A 21,450-nucleotide genomic window follows, 5' to 3' on the forward strand; every position below is an offset into this window, starting at 1 on the left:
TTATGTGCATAGGTTCGTGGTTACTGCTTTTGTCACAGAGATTCTTTCGTTACTGTGGACTTTACAAGTGACAATTGTAATGTAGCAGAGGGACCTATAAACTGTCATCAAAGAGCTGCTTGCAAACTGCATGGTACCAGTTAGTAACTTATGCTTTTCCCCAGTTATTCATTATCCTGATGCTGCTAAAAAGGTTTATTTTGGTGTAAATACATTTTTTATGTTAAAGTCAGTGCTAGCCACCGTGTTATGTTCTGAATCCCGAGTTTGTGCTTTTCCAGACTAAGCACTCTTTAAACATTTTATATACACACTGATTTACATGTATGATTCAATGTCTCTATATGTGTGTGATGTAAAGTGCTCTGGCATCCTACAATGGTATGAGAGATGTTATAAAACAAATGAAATGCATGTGACAGAGGGGCTATTACTTCAATATGAAATGCTAAGGGCCAGATGTATGATCCGTTTTTATATGTGCGAACGGGTTTGCGAACCTTTTTGCGCTTGAAAAAACCTATTGGGCCATGTACATTGCCTATTTCACGAGTCGCAATTTGTTTGCGACTCGCTAAATACGTTTTGCAACTTGCTATTTGGAAGGGGCATTTCCTTCGAAATAGCGAGTCTCAAAACCATGTACAAATGTTTTGCGGTCGCAAAACATTCGCAATTACCACCTACTTCAAGTAGATGGTAATGCATTTGCAAATGGGAATGGGTCCTCAGGGGACCCCTTCCGCTTTGCAAATGCATGCAAAATTACTTTTTAAGGGCATGCAGTGGTCCCAGGGACCTCTGCCTGCCCTTAGAAAATGAAACGAAAATGTTTCATTTCCTTTTTCTTTAAGTGCATGGTAAATGGGCTGCATTTTCTTTTTAAAACTTCTTTATTTAAAAGCAGTCCCAGACATGGTGGCCTGTAGAGCCCACCAGGCCACCATACCTGGGAGGGCTGGCATTCCCAATGGGCTCGCAAATTGCCAAAGGCTCATTAATATTAATGAACCTCGCAATTTGCGACCCCATTGGGAATCCCAAACAGTGTTAAACACACTGTTGTACATTTCATTTAGCGACTCGCAATTTGCCACTTGCCATGTGTCGCTAATTGTGAGGCGCTAAATTAAATGGTCGTACATCTGAACCCCAAAATCCTTGGTACTTTGAGTATTTGTTTTGTATGCACACGTGTGTTTTTTTTCAAATTACTGTTTTAATATTTGAAATTTAACTCATACAAATTGCTTGAGGGTCCCCGGCTTCCAGTGGTGACTCAATGGGGGTCCTCAGGAGTCAAAAGTTTGGGAACCACTGCCCTAGTTAATATATTCCCCTCACAATGAAGAGTTTTGACCCTTGTGGTTCTCTGACCAATTGCCATTACATGGGATTTGGAAAAGTTTACACCCAGGTCCAGTGATCTCATGAAAGCTGAGAAGGAGTTTGTAGGAGAGTAGGGTCTGCTATCCTATGGTCACCCCAATTTTTGCTTTTTGCTTCACTGGTTTTCGACTTACTGAGGCTGTGGGCCTGCTAATCAGACCCCCAGCCTGCTGTTCTCTCTCTAAATTCACATACATGTACTATAGGTACATAACCCAATTGGAAATGGGCTCCTTGTCAGCCCCTGTACCATGCACTATAGGTGCTCTGGGCATAGGTGCCACCAAGGCCTACCAGGGGCTGAAGCATAGGTTTTGTCACCCCTGGCTGGTTCTTAAATTGACACAACTGGCTGATCACTCAGCTGGGGCAAGTGGGTGTAATCACCCCTTGCTTAGATATAGTATACCTATATCTAAACCTATATCTAGACACATATAAACCTGTGAGCCACTCCTATGGATGGCCTCATCAATCCTGGAGGCAGAGTGCGTGGTTTAATGTGAGATGGAGCTCTGGCATGAGCTGAACCTGTCTGCAGCTGTCGGGAACAACTCCCTAAGCTGTTCCGGGATAATGCCATACCATATACTATTAAGGGCCTTATAATCCTTGCGGTTATATAGCATCTTTGGTTTGCCTTTATCAAAACATGTCGTGTAAGGTGTCATACGATTTGGAATACTACCCCCTCGCCAGTCCTGGCGACGGGGGTAGCATTCCACCCGTCTAGAGGGAGACGACATGTTACTTTGCTAAAACGAGGTTGATTTTTAAAAGAGCCTCAGATCCAAAAAATGGATGCTTCTGCCACAAACACAAGTCTGACCTCCTGCTGCTGACCGAAACTCAGCAGAGGAGGCCTGGACAAAGGCTTTCCTGTCGCAGGGAGGTGTTACACCACCACAGACAGGAGATAGTGGATTGTAGCAGGGAGGTTTGAAAGAAACCAACCACTGCCTGGGGCGCACAAGGCTGCCCCTTGCATAATCCGGCAAAACCGGTTCTGGGGCACACCAGCCCCAGTCCCAGCGCGGCCTGGATCAAAGGAACGGGGTGTATCCACCCCCTTCCTGGGTCCCACCCACAGGAGGGGACCTAGCAGGTAATCCAGCCCCCTAGATTGGTATAAGAATGGGAGCAGTGCCAACGCACTCAGATTATCCTGATGAAACATTTGAAACAAAACTCTGGACCCTTCGACATCCTACTCAACGTAGAAGACTACAGAATCTCCCTTGTGGTGAAGGAGTGACCACCCTGTGCAAACAGGCACCATCCAGCACCTCGACGTCTGCTTTGTCGCCGCAACTCGAGCAACAGAGATCGACGAGATCAAGCTTGCCTGCCTTCTTACAGCCCGATCCACAGTCTCTGCAGAGCTGAGACCCGTGGAGGCGACCGGAAGCGTGGGGCACGCCATCTTGAAAGGACCAGGAGACGCTGACCGTGCAGCTCCCGAGTGACCCTCGAAGCTGTACACCGGGGTTTTAGAAGTCCCAACCCTGAGCCACTTTTGCACCAAAGCTCACCCATCTACACTCGATGAGTGCTGCGTGGGGCCCTTCTGCTTTCTTTGGCTCGACGCGTTGGCCCGGTCACTTGCCAGCTGGCTTGTGGCCCCTGTGCCGGCGAAAACCTAAAACCGACTTGTGATTCTGTTTTTTATTTTTTTATTGAGAGTTCATACCGGTAAATACATATTACTAAATGGATACATAAATGCATAAATAAAAGCATAGCATTATACCGTCATGCGAGAAAAAACAGAAAGAGTAATAAACAATACGAAATCAATTGACATATTAAATATCTACACCACCAGTTAATCATTCATTTGTAGTTAGTTTTGCTGTCCTCCATGTAGCCACTGGGGCCCAAAGTCGCTTGCCCCCATCCCTTAGCTTCGCTCCCTTTAAATCATATAATGCTTCCTCAATATTATGTATGCCCAACATTCTGCACAACCACATTTGAAAGGTTGGGGCTTCTGTATCCTTCCAGGCTGCGCTAATTAAAATCCTAAGGACTGCTACGGAGATAAAAACTAAAGCTTCAGCCTCGATACTTAAATTTAATTTCACATCGCAGCCAGTTATTATCAGGGTTGGGGATAGGTTAATTTTGACATCAAGTAGCCCCTCTAAAAACCGTATTATTTCAATTTTAATGATTTTTAATTTTTCACAGCCATAGAACATGTGTATAAGATCTGCTGTACCATTTCCACATCTGGGGCAATTGCTATCTGTCGCTTTCCCCCACGAGAATAATTTTTCGGGCGTATAGTATAAATTAAGTAGGGTTTTGTAATGTTGGGCTCTGAGATTCGAGGAGCGCAGAAACCTCTTATCCATAGCTAACGCCTTATCAAGGTCTACTTCGGGATCCCCCAATTTTATGGACCATGCAGTTTCAATTTTTCCAATCTCGTCAATTAATGCGTCGTTAAATATTTTATAAATATCTCTAATTCTATGGCCCCCTGACCTCAAATACTCAATTAATTTGTATTTCCCAAGCAAAGTGATACGTGGCCTAACTGATTTAATTCTATTTACAATCTGTATGTATTTAAACTCTTGATAACCTCGTAGTGAATAGTGTTGTGTAAGTTCTTCGAGTGTTCTGCACTGATCTCTAATCATTATTTGCCCCAACTCCACTATACCATGTCTCTCCCAATGACGCCACGTTCCATCCCTACTAAGATTTGGAAAGAGTGTTGAATTCCAAAGTGGTGTACGATGATGGATGGTGGGTATATCTAGAACTTTTTTAACAGTTTTCCATATATACCATGACTTGTGATTCTGATTGCTCCAGACTTGCACCCGATCCTCTGAAAAGGAGCACCCGCTCTGACCCTCCTGGTCCGAGTGAGAAGCAATCTTCCAGTCCTGCGTGGATTGCTCTTGCCAAGTGTTGTTTGCTCTGATCTTGAATCCGACAGCGCCGACGGTGAGAGCCTGCGTGGGACAGCTCGTGACCCGCTTCTAGATGTCGCAGATGCCCCAGAGCCCACGTGGCAGCGGAGAGAAACTCCTCAACAACCATCTGATTGCGCCCAACATTGCCTGGTTCCGTCCTGGTTCCACCCTGGTCACTGCTGAGTGACCCAGACTCTGTCCCCTCTGCTTTCAGGTATTTTTCTACTCTGATCCACCCTTGGATCACGCTGGACACTTCTCCTTCACACCGCCTGCAGCATCTTCAGCTACAGGCACCAACAACATGTGTGACGAAACCCGACGCCACTTCGACCCTATGCACCCGCTTCCTGTGGGTGAGGTAACTCAGCAACGCCAGTGTTCCCACACTGGTACACACCTCTAGGGTCTGTGTCTAAAGTTTTGTCCTTCTAGGTTCAGCGGAAGTATCCTAAACTCTATTTGTGTAACTTTTACGCACCATTGACTTTGCATTGGTGCATGCATGTACTTTAAGCACTGCACCCGAATCCCGCAGGCTTTTCCCGACTTCAGCATTGCTTGTCCCGCCTGCTCCCAGCGATTCCCTAGGCCTAACCACTGTTCGATTGGCATCTCTTATACCACTTTCTTAATATATGGTTTGAGTGGCCACCCGCCCTCATCCATAATTGTGCAACCTTCATATGTTATACTGTGCTTTTGATTTAACGCTTGTGCCCCCTTGCTCATAAAGAGTACTGGGGATTATTTTAGAAATAAACACATATATTTTTATAATATATACTTGTGTGGTGTCCTTTCATTTGATATTACAGGATTGTGATTGGTAAAACAGCTCGCTTAACACGACCTCTTGAGTTTAGCCTTTAAGGCTGCTTAGTCTATGCTACCATTAAGATAGCTTGTCTATAAGGTTGATTTACAACCAGACACCATAAGGGATTGTTTGGACTGATCCAAGGTGATTCCAGAATTGGAAACATCATATATCAGGCCAACTTCTCACATTGGTGTGCAGCGGTGCGGATTTGAGCTTGCTGTTGTTTTACCATTGCAATATTTTTATCAAATTGAAAGATCACATCAAGTACCTTAGGTACATATAAATCAAAATCTTAGCATATTTCAATTCTACTGAACTTAGTAGTTGTAGATTAAAGGGATTAGCACACCCTGGCTACAACTCACTAGCAAGGTACAGTGGGAAAACACTTAGTGTAGGTAAGTGCACCACTTGCACCTCACTAGCAGTCATGTCTGACACAGGAAGAGCTTCAGGCTCTGCCCCTGTGACAGTTGACCTTACCAAGGCAACTTCCAGCTATGACAAACTTAGCCACAAAGACTTGGGTGCCTTGTGCATTGCAAGGGGGCTAAAAAGGGGTAGAAACCCCACCATTCCTTCCCTGATAGCCATCCTGGAAAAGGATGACTTAGATAAGGCGAGTGCAGCCCCCTTAGATTTAGGAGATGGAGTGAACACTCCTGAAAATGAGAAAACTCCAGAGGAGGACGAAGAAGAGGAGGAAGAGGAGGAGGATGGCTCAGAAGTAGATGAGCCTGAATGTTGGACAGGCCCCAAGAAGGGCTCGCTCCCTCCCCGCATGACAGAGCCCGGACACCGTCTCTCCAGGTGCTACCCACAGAAGCAACCCGCAACCCGTCCCCTCCGGGCCGCCTGCCCCCGAACATCTCTGTATTACTGGCCCGGGCCACCGTCAGCACCATTGCCCGGGCCCAGCCGCCATCTTGGACACTGCACCACGAGGCCGCGTGGCCTCAGCTCGACCCCAACCCTGGGCCTGGCCAGGCCCCGACATCCCGGCACCACCATCCACCCAGGAGGTGAACGGACCACTTGGCAGGTCAATGGGAGAGAGTAGTGTCGATGGCTCTCCCCCGCCAGGTGCCGATCGCCCCCAGCCTCCCCGGGCGCTGGCTCCACCCCCCTGCTGGGTGTCTGGACTCCCTCATCCCGGACCTCCCGACCTCCAAGTGCGAGGGTCCGGACATCAAAGGGCGCCAGACCTATAACTGGGGCAGCTCCAGAGCAGGAAGGCAGTTGTATCCTGGAGTCGAGAGACACTGTGAAGAACTCATCCTTGACGGACTGTTGGCGCTGCCGCAGCCCTGCCTTGTGAACTGTCGTCCTGCCTGCTGGCGCTGCCGCGGCCTTCTGCAACCTTCATCCTCGCCGGGACCTGCTGGCGCTGCCGCGGCCCGTTGCAACCACCATCTTCGTTGGGACCTGCTGGCGCTGCCGCGGCCCGTTACCACCTACGATCTCCTCGGGACCTGCTGGCGCTGCCGCGGCCCGACCCCCCTAGAACGCCAAGCTCGAGGATTGTGAGCTAACCATCGTACCATCACAACTACCCGATTGGTAACAAGACTGTCCCGCTACCCCCTTTCCCCGTCATAGAGACTAGAATCGAGGGGACCCCTGAGTCCTGACCTCCTTGTACCATTCTACCGTACTTCAAGATTTGCTTATAAAGAACGCTAAACCTTATCCTTGTGTGGTGTCCATCTGTGGGGGGGGGAAGTTACTTGTCTGTACGATCGCTGGAGACGGCTCTCCCCGGAGGCCTCTCCCCTTGTCCTCGGCCGACCCTCCAGGTCCCGTCTAACATTCTTAGATAAGGCGAGTGCAGCTCCCTTAGATTTAGGAGATGGAGTGAACACTCCTGAGAATGAGAAAACTCCAGAGGAGGACGAAGAAGAGGAGGAAGAGGAGGAGGATGGCTCAGAAGTAGATGAGCCTGAAGATCAGGATCAGAGGGGTAACCAGGTTGTAGTTGCCAGGCTTAACCAGGCCAACTTAGACCTACATGGGAATGGAGAGGGCCAGCACCTCCCCAGATCCCATAAAATAATTCTCCCAGGCAACAGAAGGATGAGATCTCCATCAGGGGACTCTCATATTTCTAGTGTCTCAAGAGAATCTCAAAGGGGAATGACTTCCCCCTAGAGGAAAGAGCATAGGGCCAGGATGAGGGCTGTCCAACTCCAAATAGAGAGGGAAGAGATAGCCTTGGCTCAAGCTAAACTTGCTTTAGCAAGAGAACAGAAGTTGTGTGGCTTAGATGCCACTGGTGGCAGCAATAATCCTAGAGAGAAAGACAGGAGCTATGACAATAGAAACCTGACAAAAATTGTGCCCCCCTACAAGAAAGGGGATGACATCCACAAATGGATGACTGCTCTTGAGAGAGCCTGCATGGTACAGCAGGTTCCTCAGGATCAGTGGGCTGCAATTTTATGGTACTCCTTTTCTGAGAAAGGGAGGGATAGGCTCCTCACAGTTAGACCTGAGGATGCCAAAAACTACTCTGTCCTGAAGAGTGCTCTTATTGAAGGGTTTGGCCTAACCACTGAGCAATACAGGTTGTTGTTCAGAGACACCAAAAAAGCACAGACTCAGGACTGGACTGATTTTGTTGATTGTGCCTCGAAGGCTCTGGAGGGTTGGCTGCAAGGAAGTAAAGTCTCAGACTATACAGGATTGTACAATCTTATAATGGGAGAGCAGATCCTTAATAACTGTCAGAACCAGCTGTTGCATCAATACCTTATTGACTCTGATCTGACCTCTCCCCAAGAATTGGGAAAGAAGGCAGACAAATGGGTCAGAACAAGGATTAAGCAGAAACCTCAGAACCATGGTGGTGACCAGAAGAAAACAGACCAGAAGGGTGGGAATCAGAAAGATAAAGAAAAGGACCAGAAGTCTTCAGGCCCCCAATCTAGTAATAAGGAGGGTGGTTCCCAAAATGGAAACAAGAAAAAGAAGAATGATGGCCCAAAGAAACCTTGATGTAATACCTGCAAATCAGTTTCACACTGGGGCAGTGAATGCACCAAGAAAAATCCAGTCCCCACCACTGCAGCTCCTAAAGCACCTGCACCCCCTAGTACAGTTAGCAGTGGTGGTGCACAGCCAAAGGGTATAGTAGGGTTAACCCTGGGTACTGAGATGGAATCTGGCCTAGTCAGAGTCCCTACTCAGGCAGTTCTCCTATATGATGTGGACTTATCTTTGTCCACTACTGTGAGTCCCAGTAACCTGGGAAAGTATAGGCAGACGCCTTTGTTAAATGAGAGACTGGCTCAGGCCTACAGGGACACTTGTGCCAGTGTCACTATGGTGACACCTGACTTTGTGGACCCTGGTCAGATTGTACTAGGTGAGAATTACCTAGTGACCAATGCAAGCAACACCACTACCACACATAGTGTGGCTGTTGTGAACTTCTCCTGGGGAGGGGTAAATGGCCTAAAGAAAGTTGTGGTAAGTGCAGACCTCCCAGTAGACTGTCTGTTAGGCAATGATCTTGAAAGCTCAGTTTGGTCAGAAGTGGAGTACAGAACTCATGCAGAAATGCTAGGGATTTCAGCTCATGTCCTTGCAGTGACAAGGTCTCAGGCTAAGAAGTGCCTTCCTGAACCAGTGGTGGATCTTGAAAAATTAGACCAACCACAACCCAAGAGAAGGAGCAAGAGGGTTAGGGCTGTGCCTTCCCACTTGCCCCAGGTTGAGGATCAGACTTCACAGGAAGCTGATTCTGCAGTCCAAGAGGAGACTGTCTCAGAGGAACTTGAGCCTGACCAGGTTGAGTTTCTGGTGACAGGGGGACCCTCAAGGGCAGACTTGGGGCAGGCCCAATTAGATTGCCCTTCACTTGAACCCCTCAGACAGCAAGCTGCTGCTGAGGCTGCATGGAATGCTCAAGGTGCCCATAAAGTATATTGGGATGATAGACTCCTTTACTCAGAGGCTAGAGACCCCAAGCCTGGTACTACCAGGAGGTTGGTTGTACCTTTGAAGTTTAGGGGCTTCCTTCTTACCTTGGCCCATGATATTCCCCTTGCAGGACACTTAGGCCAGAACAAGACTTGGGACAGGCTTGTCCCTCACTTTCACTGGCCTCATATGTCAGAAAATGTCAAGGAGTTTTGTCGCTCCTGTGTCACTTGCCAAGCCAGTGGTAAGTCAGGTGGCACAACAAAGGCCCCCCTGATACCTCTACCTGTGGTGGGGGTACCCTTTGAAAGAGTTGGAATAGATATTGTGGGTCCCATGGATCCTCAAACAGCATCTGGGCACAGATTTATACTGGTGGTAGTGGATCATGCCACTAGGTACCAGAAGCAATTCCCCTGAGGACCACAACAGCATCTGTTGTGGCAAAAGCCCTCATTGCAGTTTTCTCAAGAGTGGGCTTTCCAAAGGAGGTTCTTTCAGACAGAGGTACCAACTTCATGTCTGGATACTTAAAGGCAATGTGCAAGGAGTGTGGAGTAAACTACAAGTTTACCACACCCTATCACCCACAGTGCAATGGGCTTGTGGAGAGATTCAACAAGACCCTCAAGGGAATGATAAAAGGATTACCAGAGAAGCTTAGGCGGAAATGGGACACCCTTTTACCCTGCTTGCTCTTTGCTTACAGAGAGGTCCCACAGAAGGGGGTTGGCTACAGCCCTTTTGAACTTTTGTTTGGCCACCCTGTGAGGGGTCCACTATGTTTGGTGAAGGAAGGATGGGAGTTACCTCTCAAAAAGCCTAAGCTAGATGTTGTGGACTATGTACTTGGTCTCCGCTCCAGGATGGCTGAGTATATGGAAAGAGCATCCAAAAACCTGGAGGCCAGTCAAGAATTACAGAAAGCTTGGCATGACAAAAAGGCTGTTCTGGTTGAGTTCCAGCCAAGGCAGAAGGTGTGGGTGTTGGAGCCAGTGGCCCCAGCAGCACTCCAGGACAAATAGACTGGACCCTACCCTATTGTTGAGAAAAAGGCAGAAGTCACCTATGTGGTTGACTTTGGAACCCCTAGGAGCCCCCACAGGGTGCTCCATGTGAATCGTTTGAAAGCATTTGTGGACAGGGAGGAAATGAGCTTGCTCATGGCCACAGATGGGGATCAGGAGGAAGAGAGTGACCCTCTCCCAGACCTGCTTTCCCAGAACCCTGATGATGGTTCAGTTGATGGAGTAGCCTTGGCAGGCAGCCTCACTGAGCAGCAACAGGTGGACTGCAGACTGGTGTTGCAGGCCCACAGACATATGTTTTCACTCACACCCAGTCAAACTAACTGGTGCACCCATGAGGTGGACACTGGTGACAGTCTTCCTGTGAGGAATAAGATCTACAGGCAACCTGACCATGTCAGGGATTGTATAATGGCTGAGGTGCAAAAGATGTTAGATCTTGGAGTGATTGAGCCATCAGAGAGCCCATGGGCCAGCCTAGTAGTCTTGGTGCCAAAACCTCATACCAAAGATGGAACTACAGAGGTCTCAATGCTGTCACTAGGACAGATGCTCATCCCATTCCAAGAGCAGATGAGCTCATTGATAAATTGGCTTCTGCCAAGTTTCTGAGCACATTTGATTTGACAGCTGGCTACTGGCAGATCAGGTTAGCTGAAGAGTCAAAAGCCAAAACAGCATTCTCTACCCCTAGTGGACATTATCGATTTGTGGTAATGCCCTTTGGTTTGAAGAATGCACCTGCCACCTTCCAAAGGTCGGTGAATCAAGTCCTTGCTGGGTTGGATGACTTTTGTGAAGCATATCTAGATGATATTGCTGTCTTTAGCTCCACCTGGGAGGATCACCTGATCCACCTGAAGAAGGTTCTGGAGGCCCTGAAAAAGGCAGGCCTGACTATCAATGCTACCAAGTGCCAGATAGGGCAGAGCAAGGTTGTGTACCTGGGCCACCTAGTAGGTGGGGGTCAGGTTCAACCATTGGAGAGCAAGATCCAGACCATACAGGACTGGGCTCCTCCAACTACCCAGACACAAGTCAGAGCCTTCTTGGGCCTGACTGAGTATTACAGAAAATTTGTAAAGAGCTATGGGTCCATTGTGACACCATTGAATGACTTGACATCCAAGAAGATGCCCAAAAAGTTTCAGTGGACAGTTAGCTGTCAAAAGGCATTTGATGACCTGAAGAAGGCCATGTGCTCTGCATCTATCCTGAAGAGTCCTGACTACTCCAAACAGTTCATTGTACAGACAGATGCTTCTGAGTTGGGGGTGGGAGCTGTGCTTTCACAACTGAATACAGATGGTCAAGACCAGCCCATTGCTTTTATTAGCAGAAGGCTGACCCCCAGGGAGAAACGTTGGTCAGCTATTGAGAGGGAGGCCTTTGCTGTTGTTTGGGCCCTGAAGAAGTTGAGGCCATACTTGTTTGGAACTCACTTCCTAATTCAGACAGACCATAAGCCCCTCTTGTGGCTAAATCAGATGAAGGGTGAAAATCCCAAACTGCTCAGGTGGTCCATTTCCCTACAGGGGATGGACTTTACAGTGGAGCACCGCCCAGGGACTGACCATGGTAATGCAGATGGTCTCTCCAGGTACTTCAACTTAGAACATGAAGACTTATCTGGTCAAGGTTAAGTTTAATTTCCCTGTGTTTGGGGGGGGGGGGTTGTGTAGGAGAGTAGGGTCTGGTATCCTATGGTCACCCCAATTTTTGCTTTTTGCTTCACTGGTTTTCAACTTACTGAGGCTGTGGGCCTGCTATTCAGACCCCCAGCCTGCTGTTCTCTCTCTAAATTCACATACATGTACTATAGGTACATAACCCAATTGGAAATGGACTCCTTGTCAGCCCCTATACCATGCACTATAGGTGCTCAGGGCATAGGTGCCACCAAGGCCTACCAGGGGCTGAAGCATAGCTTTTGCCACCCCTGGCTGGTTATTAAAATGACACAAATGGCTGATCACTCAGCTGAGGCAAGTGGGTGTAATCACCCCTTGCTTAGATATAGTATACCTATATCTAAACCTATATGTGGACACATATAAACCTGTGAGCCACTCCTATGGAAGGCCTCATCAATCCTGGAGGCAGAGTGCATGGTTTAATGTGAGATGGAGCTCTGGCATGAGCTGAGCCTGTCTGCAGCTGTCGGGAACAACTCCCTAAGCTGTTCCGGGATAATGCCATACCATATACTATTAAGTGCCTTATAATCCTCGCGGTTATATAGCAACTTTGGTTTGGCTTTATCAAAACATGTCGTGTAAGGTGTCATACGATTTGGAATACTACCCCCCTCACCAGTCCTGGCGACAGGGGTAGCATTCCACCCCTCTAGGGGGAGACAACATGTTACTTTGCTAAAACGCGGTTGATTTTTAAAAGAGCCTCAGACCAGCAAAATGGATGCTTCTGCCACAGACACAAGTCTGACCTCCTGCTGCTGACCGAAACTCAGCAGAGGAGGCCTGGACAAAGGCTTTCCTGTCGCAGGGAGGTGTTACACCACCCCAGATAGGAGATAGTGGATTGTAGCAGGGAGGTTTGAAAGAAACCAGACACTGCCTGGGGCGCACAAGGCTGCCTCTTGCATAATCCGGCCAAACCGGTTCTGGGGCACACCCGTCCCAGTCCCAGCGCAGCCTGGATCAAAGGAAAGGGGTGTATCCACCCCCTTCCTGGGTCCTACCCATAGGAGGGGACCTAGCAAGTAATCCAGCCCCCTAGATTGGCATAAGAATGGGAGCAGTGCCAACGCACTCAGATTATCCTGATGAAACATTTGAAACAAAACTCTGGACCCTTCGACATCCTACTCAACGTAGAAGACTGAAGAATCTCCCTTGTGGTCGAGGAGTGACCACCCTGTGCAAACAGGCACCATCCAGCACCTCGACGTCTGCTTTGTTGCAGTTCCCGCTGAAACTCGAGCGACAGAGATCAACGAGATCAAGCTTGCCTGCCTTCTTACAGCCCGATCCACAGTCTCTGCAGAGCTGAGACCCATGGAGGCGACCGGAAGCGTGGGGCACGCCATCTTTAAAAGACCACGAGACGCTGACCGTGCAGCCCCCGAGTGACCCTCGAAGCTGTACACTGGGGTTTGAGAAGCCCCAACCCTGAGCCACTTTTGCACCGAAGCTCACACCTCTACACTCGACGAGTGCTCCGTGGGGCCCTTCTGCTTTCTTTGGCTCGACGCATTGGCCCGGTCACTTGCCAGATGGCTTGTGGCCCCTGTGCTGACGAAAACCAAAAACCGACTTGTGTTTCTGGTTGCTCCAGACTTGCACCCGCTCCTCTGAAAAGGAGCACCCGCTCTGACCCTCCTGGTCTGAGTGAGAAGCAATCTTCCAGTCCTGCATGGATTGCTCTTGCCAAGTGTTGTTTGCTCCGATCTTGAAGCCAACAGCGCCGACGGTGAGAGCCTGCGTGGGACAGCTCGTGACCCGCTCCTGGATGTGGCAGATGCCCCAGGGCCCACGTGGCAGCGGAGAGAAGCTCTTCGACAACCACCTGATTGCACCCGACATTGCCTGATTCCGTCCTGGTTCCACCCTGGTCACTGCTGAGTGACCCAGACACTGTCCCCTCTGCTTTCAGGTACTTTTCTACTCTCATCCACCCTTGGATCACACCTGACACTTCTCCTTCACACCGCCTGCAGCATCTTCAGCTACAAGCACCAACAAACTGCGTGACGAAACCCGACGCCACTTCGACCCTATGCACCCGCTTCCTGTGGGTGAGGTAACTCAGCAACACCGGTGTTCCCACACTGGTACAACCTCTAGGGTCTGTGTCTAAAGTTTTGACCTTCTAGGTTCAGCGGAAGTATCCTTAAACTCTATATGTGTAACTTTTACGCACCATTGACTTTGCATTGGTGCATGCGTGTACTTTAAGCACTGCACCCGAATCCCGCAGGCTTTTCCCGACTTCAGCATTGCTTGTCCCGACTGCTCCCAGCGATTCCCTAGGCCCTAGGCCTAACCAATGTTCAATTGGCATCTCTTATACCACTTTCCTAATATATGGTTTGAGTGGCCACCCGCCCTCATCCATAATTGTGCAACTTTCATATGTTATACTGTGCTTTTGATTTAATGCTTGTGCCCCTTTGCTCATAAAGAGTACTGGGGATTATTTTAGAAATAAACACATATATTTTTATAATATATACTTGTGTGGTGTCCTTTCATTTGATATTACAGGATTGTGATTGGTAAAACAGCTCGCTTAACACGACCTCTTGAGTTTAGCCTTTAAGGCGGCTTAGTCTATGCTACCATTAAGATAGCTTGTCCATAAGGTTGACTTACAACCAGACACCATAAGGGATTGTTTGGACTGATACAAGGTGATTCCAGAATTGGAAACATCATATATCAGGCCAACTTCTCACAGAGTTTAAAAGCAATTGAAGTTCTACCGCTGTTCTAGCTAAAAGAGCGGCATCGTCCGCATAAAGGAGTGCCAGAATCATACGTTTCCCAGCACAGGGGATATCTTTACATGAGGCACGTAAGATGGAATCCAAATTGTTAATACATAGTGTAAAAAGCAGGGGCGCCAAAATACACCCCTGCCTAACACCGTTAACAATAGGTAATCCATTGGTGCACTTGCCCATCTGGTCGTACCTCACAGTAGCGGACAAGTCCCTGTGTAGATCTGCTAAGAAGTGGACAATGTTTTTGTCGACTCCTAGGGTCAGGAGCATAGTCCACAATTTGGACCTGTTCACTTGGTCAAAGGCCGAGGACAAGTCCATAAAGGCCAGGAAAAGTGCACCCTTCTTAGCGACTGTATATTTCCCATTCAATAATTTCAAGTTTAGGCATTGATCTATCGTGCCCATCCCCTTTCTAAAACCATACTCCACGACAGAAAGTGTTCCAGTTTCCTCCAGCCAACCAATTGGTTGGCTTAACACCACCCTTCCTAATCCCTTAACTGAGGAATCGTTCAGAGATATCGGGCGGTAGCAGCTAGGATCCCATCAGTTACCTTTTTTAAAAAATGGGACTATAACGGATTTTTCCCATGTTTTAGGCAGACCCAGTTTACAGGCATTGACAAAGACATTATACAAAATCTTTGACCATGTCTTAATGTTGGATTTAAAAAGGTCTGCAGTCCGGTCCAGGGGCCTTATTGCTCGTCATTTGGATTATTGCCTCTGATACCTCTAGCTCAGTAAAGGATAAGGTATATTCATCAATATTGGGGTCCTGGTTGGCACACCTGTCTTCCTCATCATAAACTTGTTTAAAGTGACTGTACCAACCCTGTTCCTGAATACCACAGTCAAGTTCGCTATTACAGGTTTCATGGAAAAAGGGCCTATTGACCCTCGGCCAAAATTTTGCGCTATTATTGACAACATCAATAGATAAAAGCTCATTCCAAGCCTCCTCTCTAATTTCCTTCTTCCGGTTCCTTAAGGCCATTTTATATGTTTGCCTTAGGCCGGCTTTAGCAGGTTTTTCCGTCTGGGTAGATTTCAATGCTGCCAATAACTTCTGATGGGCTATGGAACAATTGTGGTCAAACCATCTCTCCCCTACCCTTTCATGGCCCTTACATGGCAGTTTCAGATCCCTGTCAATTTGAGCGCAGATTTTAGCATAGGCCACCAAGACCTCCTCATCCACCCTGCCCTCTGTCAGACAGATGGACATTTCATGACCAAACTTAGCCACTAAGTTGTCATGAAACTCGAGAGGCACCACCCGGCACTATTTTAATCGACGAGCTTGGCCTGTGGGCCGTATATCTAAAATACCCACTGTCCTATTGGGTTTTTCCTTTTTCTTTAAATCGTCTACCAAGCTCAATATTGAGGCGAAAAGCCGGGCGCTTGAAATTGCCAAATTTTAAACATTGTTTCTTGTGTTTTTAACTTGCTTCTTTGCACATTGCATTAATCCTGGCACCCACCCCAGCCTCGCCGAGCAGCTGATTATTAGCTGTTTGGGACAAAAACGCTCGTTTCTCTGGCGCCATTACCAGGCCGAGGGAGCCAAGAGACACGCCCATCTCTGCTGGCCATGCCCCCCCCCCCCCAGATATAAATAGAGCGCGCTGAGCACTAGCGCCGCTCTATTGAGAGAGATACTCCTGAGGCGAAAAGCCGGGAGCTTGAAATTGCCAAATTTTAAACATTGTTTCTTGTGTTTTTAACTTGCTTCTTTGCACATTGCATTAATCCTGGCACCCACCCCAGCCTCGCCGAGCAGCTGATTATTAGCTGTTTGGGACAAAAACGCTCGTTTCTCTGGCGCCATTACCACGCCGAGGGAGCCAAGAGACACGCCCATCTCTGCTGGCCATGCCCCCCCCCCCCACAGATATAAATAGAGCGCGCTGAGCACTAGCGCCGCTCTATTGAGAGAGATACTCCTGAGGCGAAAAGCCGGGAGCTTGAAATTGCCAAATTTTAAACATTGTTTCTTGTGTTTTTAACTTGCTTCTTTGCACATTGCATTAGTCCTGGCACCCACCTCAGCCTCGCCGAGCAGCTGATTATTAGCTGTTTGGGACAAAAACGCTCGTTTCTCTGGCGCCATTACCACGCCGAGGGAGCCAAGAGACACGCCCATCTCTGCTGGCCACGCCCCCCCCCCCCCACAGATATAAATAGAGCGCGCTGAGCAGTAGCGCCGCTCTATTGAGAGAGATACTCCTGAGGCGAAAAGCCGGGAGCTTGAAATTGCCAAATTTTAAACATTGTTTCTTGTGTTTTTAACTTGCTTCTTTGCACATTGCATTAATCCTGACACCCACCCCAGCCTCGCCGAGCAGCTGATTATTAGCTGTTTGGGACAAAAACGCTCGTTTCTCTGGCGCCATTACCACGCCGAGGGAGCCAAGAGACACGCCCATCTCTGCTGGCCACGCCCCCCCCCGACGTCTGAGCTGCCACTACATGTAATGAGTCTACACCGGAAGCGCAGCGGACGAGCGCAGCGGGCACGCCGTTTGCGCGCCAAAGGCGCGCTTAAGGCAAGCTCGTCTGCGCTCGTCCGCGACGAGGACACGACCAGCGCCGACAACTCTGCCCAAATTTGCCCGCAGCCCCCACGGTATACCCGGGAATCACTGATTAATCTACGAGGGTTCGCTCACGAAGGTAAGCTCACCTTTGAAGACACAGCGTTTCCACTGCTTGACTTCACACATAAGGGCCTGCTCCTGGGAGGCCTTCTGAACGTCAGATCACTACCAAAGCATGCTAACGAAATCAATCTCCTTATAGAATCCCACCATCTAGATGTCCTTTTCCTAACCAAGACGTGGACTCAAGCCGATTGCGATATTGAATTAGCATGGGCTTGCCCTCAAGATTTTAATATTTTGCACCTCCCTAGACCCAAAGGCCGTGGTGGCGGAGTAGGCATTATCTACAGAGCCTCCTGGCAAATAAACACTATAGACATAGACTCAGTGGCCGGGATTGAGCTCTTTGGCCTGTCCATAAACTGCCACTTAGGAGATATTTTCACGGCGATTATTTGCTACCAACCTCCAGGGTCCTTTACCACCCTTCAACAGCAAGCACTACTCACCACCTTTACGAACATGGCAACCTCCCACAATAAACTAATCATTTTAGGGGATTTTAACCTCTGGCCCTACGGTAGCCTAGACACTGGTCTGGAAAACCTCCTGCTGTCCTGTGACAGCGTGGGACTTCACCAATTGGTTAAGTAACCCACCCATTCAGCAGGCAATCGACTCGACCTTATTTTTTCCAGTCCTGGTTTAACACACATGAATGACATTCTGCCCATGAGCTGGATGGATCATTCTCTTATTAAATTTTATATTACCAGCACAAAAACTAGAAAGCTGAACAAAAGCGTTCTACCAGAATTTACGTACAGAGACTGGAAAGCTCTGGAAAAACTGAGTTCCACCACCAATGTCTTCGATGTGGAAGATAGCTTCTCCCCAACCACCTGCTCCATGGTATAATGACTCCCTGAAAATTCTCAAATTAGCCTGCAAACAGGCTGAGAGGAAGTGGAGACAGGGATATTGTGACAATAATAAAATCATCTGGAAAAACAAGCTCCTGGAATACAAATCTGCCATCACAGAGAGCAAATCGTCCTATTACTGCTCCACTATTGTTAACGCAGCTAATAGCTCGAAAAGCATATTCCAGATCCTTGATAACCTCATTCACCCTGACTGCGCCAAGAAAACCATCCCCCCTTCACAGACCCTCTGTGACAATCTCGCACAGTTCTTTACGGACAAAAACGAGACCATCATTAACAATCTGGCAACTCCCCCATCGCAAAATAATCTAAATTCCCCCGGAGTCGACACTACCAACCGTGATCCACCGAGTCCAGGCTGCCCTCCTAGGGAAGGTCTACAGGCCTTTCCCCCTATCCCCGAAGATGAATTCGAGAGATTGGCACTTGGCATCACCTCTGGGTCCCCCCTGGACCCACTGCCCCCTAAAACCTGGAAAGCGTGCGGAACTGAACTATTCCACACCCTCCGGAGGATTTGTAACCAATCTCTGTGCTGTGGATTCATTCCCACCCCCTAGAAGCAAGCACTTATCACCCCGTTACTGAAAAAACCATCTTTGAACCCAGAGTGTCTTTCCAACTTTCGACCTATATCGCTTCTACCCTTTCCAGCGAAAGTGGTGGAACGCTGGGTCAGCTCCTGTCTATCGACACATCTTGAGCAGAATCACGTTCTGGACGACTTCGAATTCGTATTTCGGCCAGCCCATGGCACCGAAACAGCAGTGCTTACAGCCATGGAAGAACTTCGTATGCGTGCAGACAGGGGCCACGCAGTGGCCTTGATCCTACTGGACCTGTCTGCCGCATTCGATACAGTTAACCACGTGATTCTGCTGAAGAGGTTGAGAGAGGCTGGGGTTGACGCACTGCCCTGCTCTGGTTCCATTCATACCTCAGAGATAGGAAACAAGCTGTATCCCTCCCCCCTTTTCAATCTGCCTTCTCCCCAGTCCCTCACGGTGTACCCCAGGGTTCTTCTATCAGTCCGATCCTTTTTAATGTTTACTTAAAACCATTGGTTACTCTAATCAAAACCCACAGAATGAAAACAGTAAACTATGCGGATGACACCCAGCTCATTCTTTCATGGGAGGGGGAAGACTCAATCCCCATGGAAGCTTTTCATGATTGCCTAAGAGACACAGCAGGCTGGTTGCACTTGAATTCCCTCCAATTCAATTCCTCTAAAACCGAGGTTTTGTTTTGTCCCGGGAGCCGAATCCCTCGCCCTTTACCTGTGGAATTCTGGCCCCCGGAAAACTCAGATAAACCACAACCAGTTACCAGTGTCCGCAATCTGGGTGTCATGCTAAATAACAACCTTAGCATGGAAACGCAGGTAACCAAAACAGTCGCTACCTGCTCGGCCCTTATGCGCTCAATGCGCAAAATCCTGCCACTACTCCCTGCCCAGGCCCGAGCATTGATTGTCAGGTGTACTATTCTTAGTCGCCTTGACTATTGCAATGCTCTCCTGCTCGAGTCTCCAGCGGTACTATTGGACAGACTCCAACGAGTCCAGTCGGCAGCAGCCAAATTGGCCCTTGGTTGGATCAGGAGATCCTCGGCCACAGCAGCTTTAGCCGAGCTACACTGGCTTCCTCTGAAGCAACGAATAGCTTTCAAGGCTCTCTGATTGGTCTTCAAGGCATTACACGGATCGGGCCCAAGATCCCTACAACAAATGTTTTCCTGGTATATCCCTACCAGAACTCTACGATCCGCTACAGCCTGCCTTGTGACAGTACCCAGATTTAATAAGGTAAGGACCGGGGGAAGATCTTTCAGAGTGGCTGCTGCTAAGCTTTGGAATAGTCTGCCCGCCGACATTCGTCAAATTCCACAGCTCCTGCCTTTCAGGAAGCGAATCAAAACGTGGCTCTTCCCCTAGTTTCCCCGCCACGTCTATCCCCCTAAACAGATTCCCATTGCTTCTAGCTCAGGAGTAAGCTCTCAGCGCCAGGATACCTGCCAGGTGACAGCTGCGCTTTATAAGTGTTTTAAATAAATAAAATAATAAATATGACAGAGTTGTGATCACTAAAGGTAGACCAGGAAACACTATACCAACTTACCCTATGGGCCACTGCCGTACTAACAAAAATATAATCAATTATTGATTCAGGACCCTTGCCTTTAAAAGTAGGGACTTCCCCCTCGGTTTGCTTTGGGTAAGTCAGATCATGTTCTGCCACCAGATCCTCCAAATAGGATCCCTGTGGTGAATGCTCAAAATGTATGTTCTCTTGATCAGTTGGTCCTAAGCTATCCCAAACATAGCAATTTCCTTTACAGCTGTGAACATTAAAATCGCCCAGCACAAAAACCGAATAGCAATGTGTAATTTTTTTACTATATGATTCCAAAAAATCATGTAAACTGACTAAATGTTCATTTAAAAAAGCTTTATCAAAAGAATTATAAAAATTGACAATGAGCCAAATGCCAGAAGCCTTGGATAGTATTTGTATGGCCAAACAATAAGGTGTTCCAGTCTTCACTTTAGTATAAGTACCCTCGATTCTTTGGGAGATCAAGGTCAGTAACCCTCCCTTTGCCCTCCCCATTGAGGAAGCAATTGCTGGTGACCAAAATGCTGTATAACCATAAAAAATAATGTATTCTTAATGTCCCAGGTTTCCTGCAACCCAATAATATCGCACTCAGTGAGACAGTCCCTCCATTTAGTGTCGTTGGCCTTGTTACTTAGCCCAGCGATGTTCCAGCTAAGTATCCTTGTCCCTACATGAGTGTTCCTCATCGGGGCACTTAATACAAGAGACTCCTTATTTGCTGCAGTCCCACAGGGCGTGATAATCTCTGCTAATACTGGAGGATCCAGTCAATCTATCTCCTCAAGGTTGGTAAATATCTCGAATCTGTTTTGCGTTGGAACAGTAATTTAATTTAGTGCCCGGGGCTGTACCCTGCCAGACATGTCTATACTGCTTTTTTCTGTTGATAATGTTTTGCGATAAAAGAACCCTAGGGGTAAGATATTAATACCTACACCCCTTAGGTTCCTTGTCCCTGCCCTCTCAAGAATCAATTTAACAATTTGTGGAGACCCAAAGTTAAGCACCACACAATCCCCACCATTCAATTTAACAGGGTACCCGATCCAGGGGACTCTGTGTGTCATTTTAAAATCTCTAAAGAGGCGGCTGCCCAACCCAGTTAGGTTGTCAAGATAATGGAGGGCTTTATTTCTGAGCGATGACCAATGTTCCTCTGTTCCTTGCTGCAAAGGGGGACATTCGATAATATAACGGTCAAAGGGGTATCCTCAG

General features: G+C 48.1%; 1 protein-coding gene across 3 annotated transcripts in view; it reads right to left on the bottom strand.

Annotated features, from left to right (window-relative positions):
• NOS3 (nitric oxide synthase 3) overlaps window positions 1–21,450 on the bottom strand; it is a 1,079,476-nt gene that overhangs the window by 35,211 nt on the left and 1,022,815 nt on the right. The gene's annotated exons all lie outside the window — the stretch shown is intronic.

The sequence above is a fragment of the Lissotriton vulgaris genome, chromosome 10 (genome assembly GCF_964263255.1).
Source record: "Lissotriton vulgaris chromosome 10, aLisVul1.2, whole genome shotgun sequence".
NCBI classification, from domain to species: domain Eukaryota; kingdom Metazoa; phylum Chordata; class Amphibia; order Caudata; family Salamandridae; genus Lissotriton; species Lissotriton vulgaris.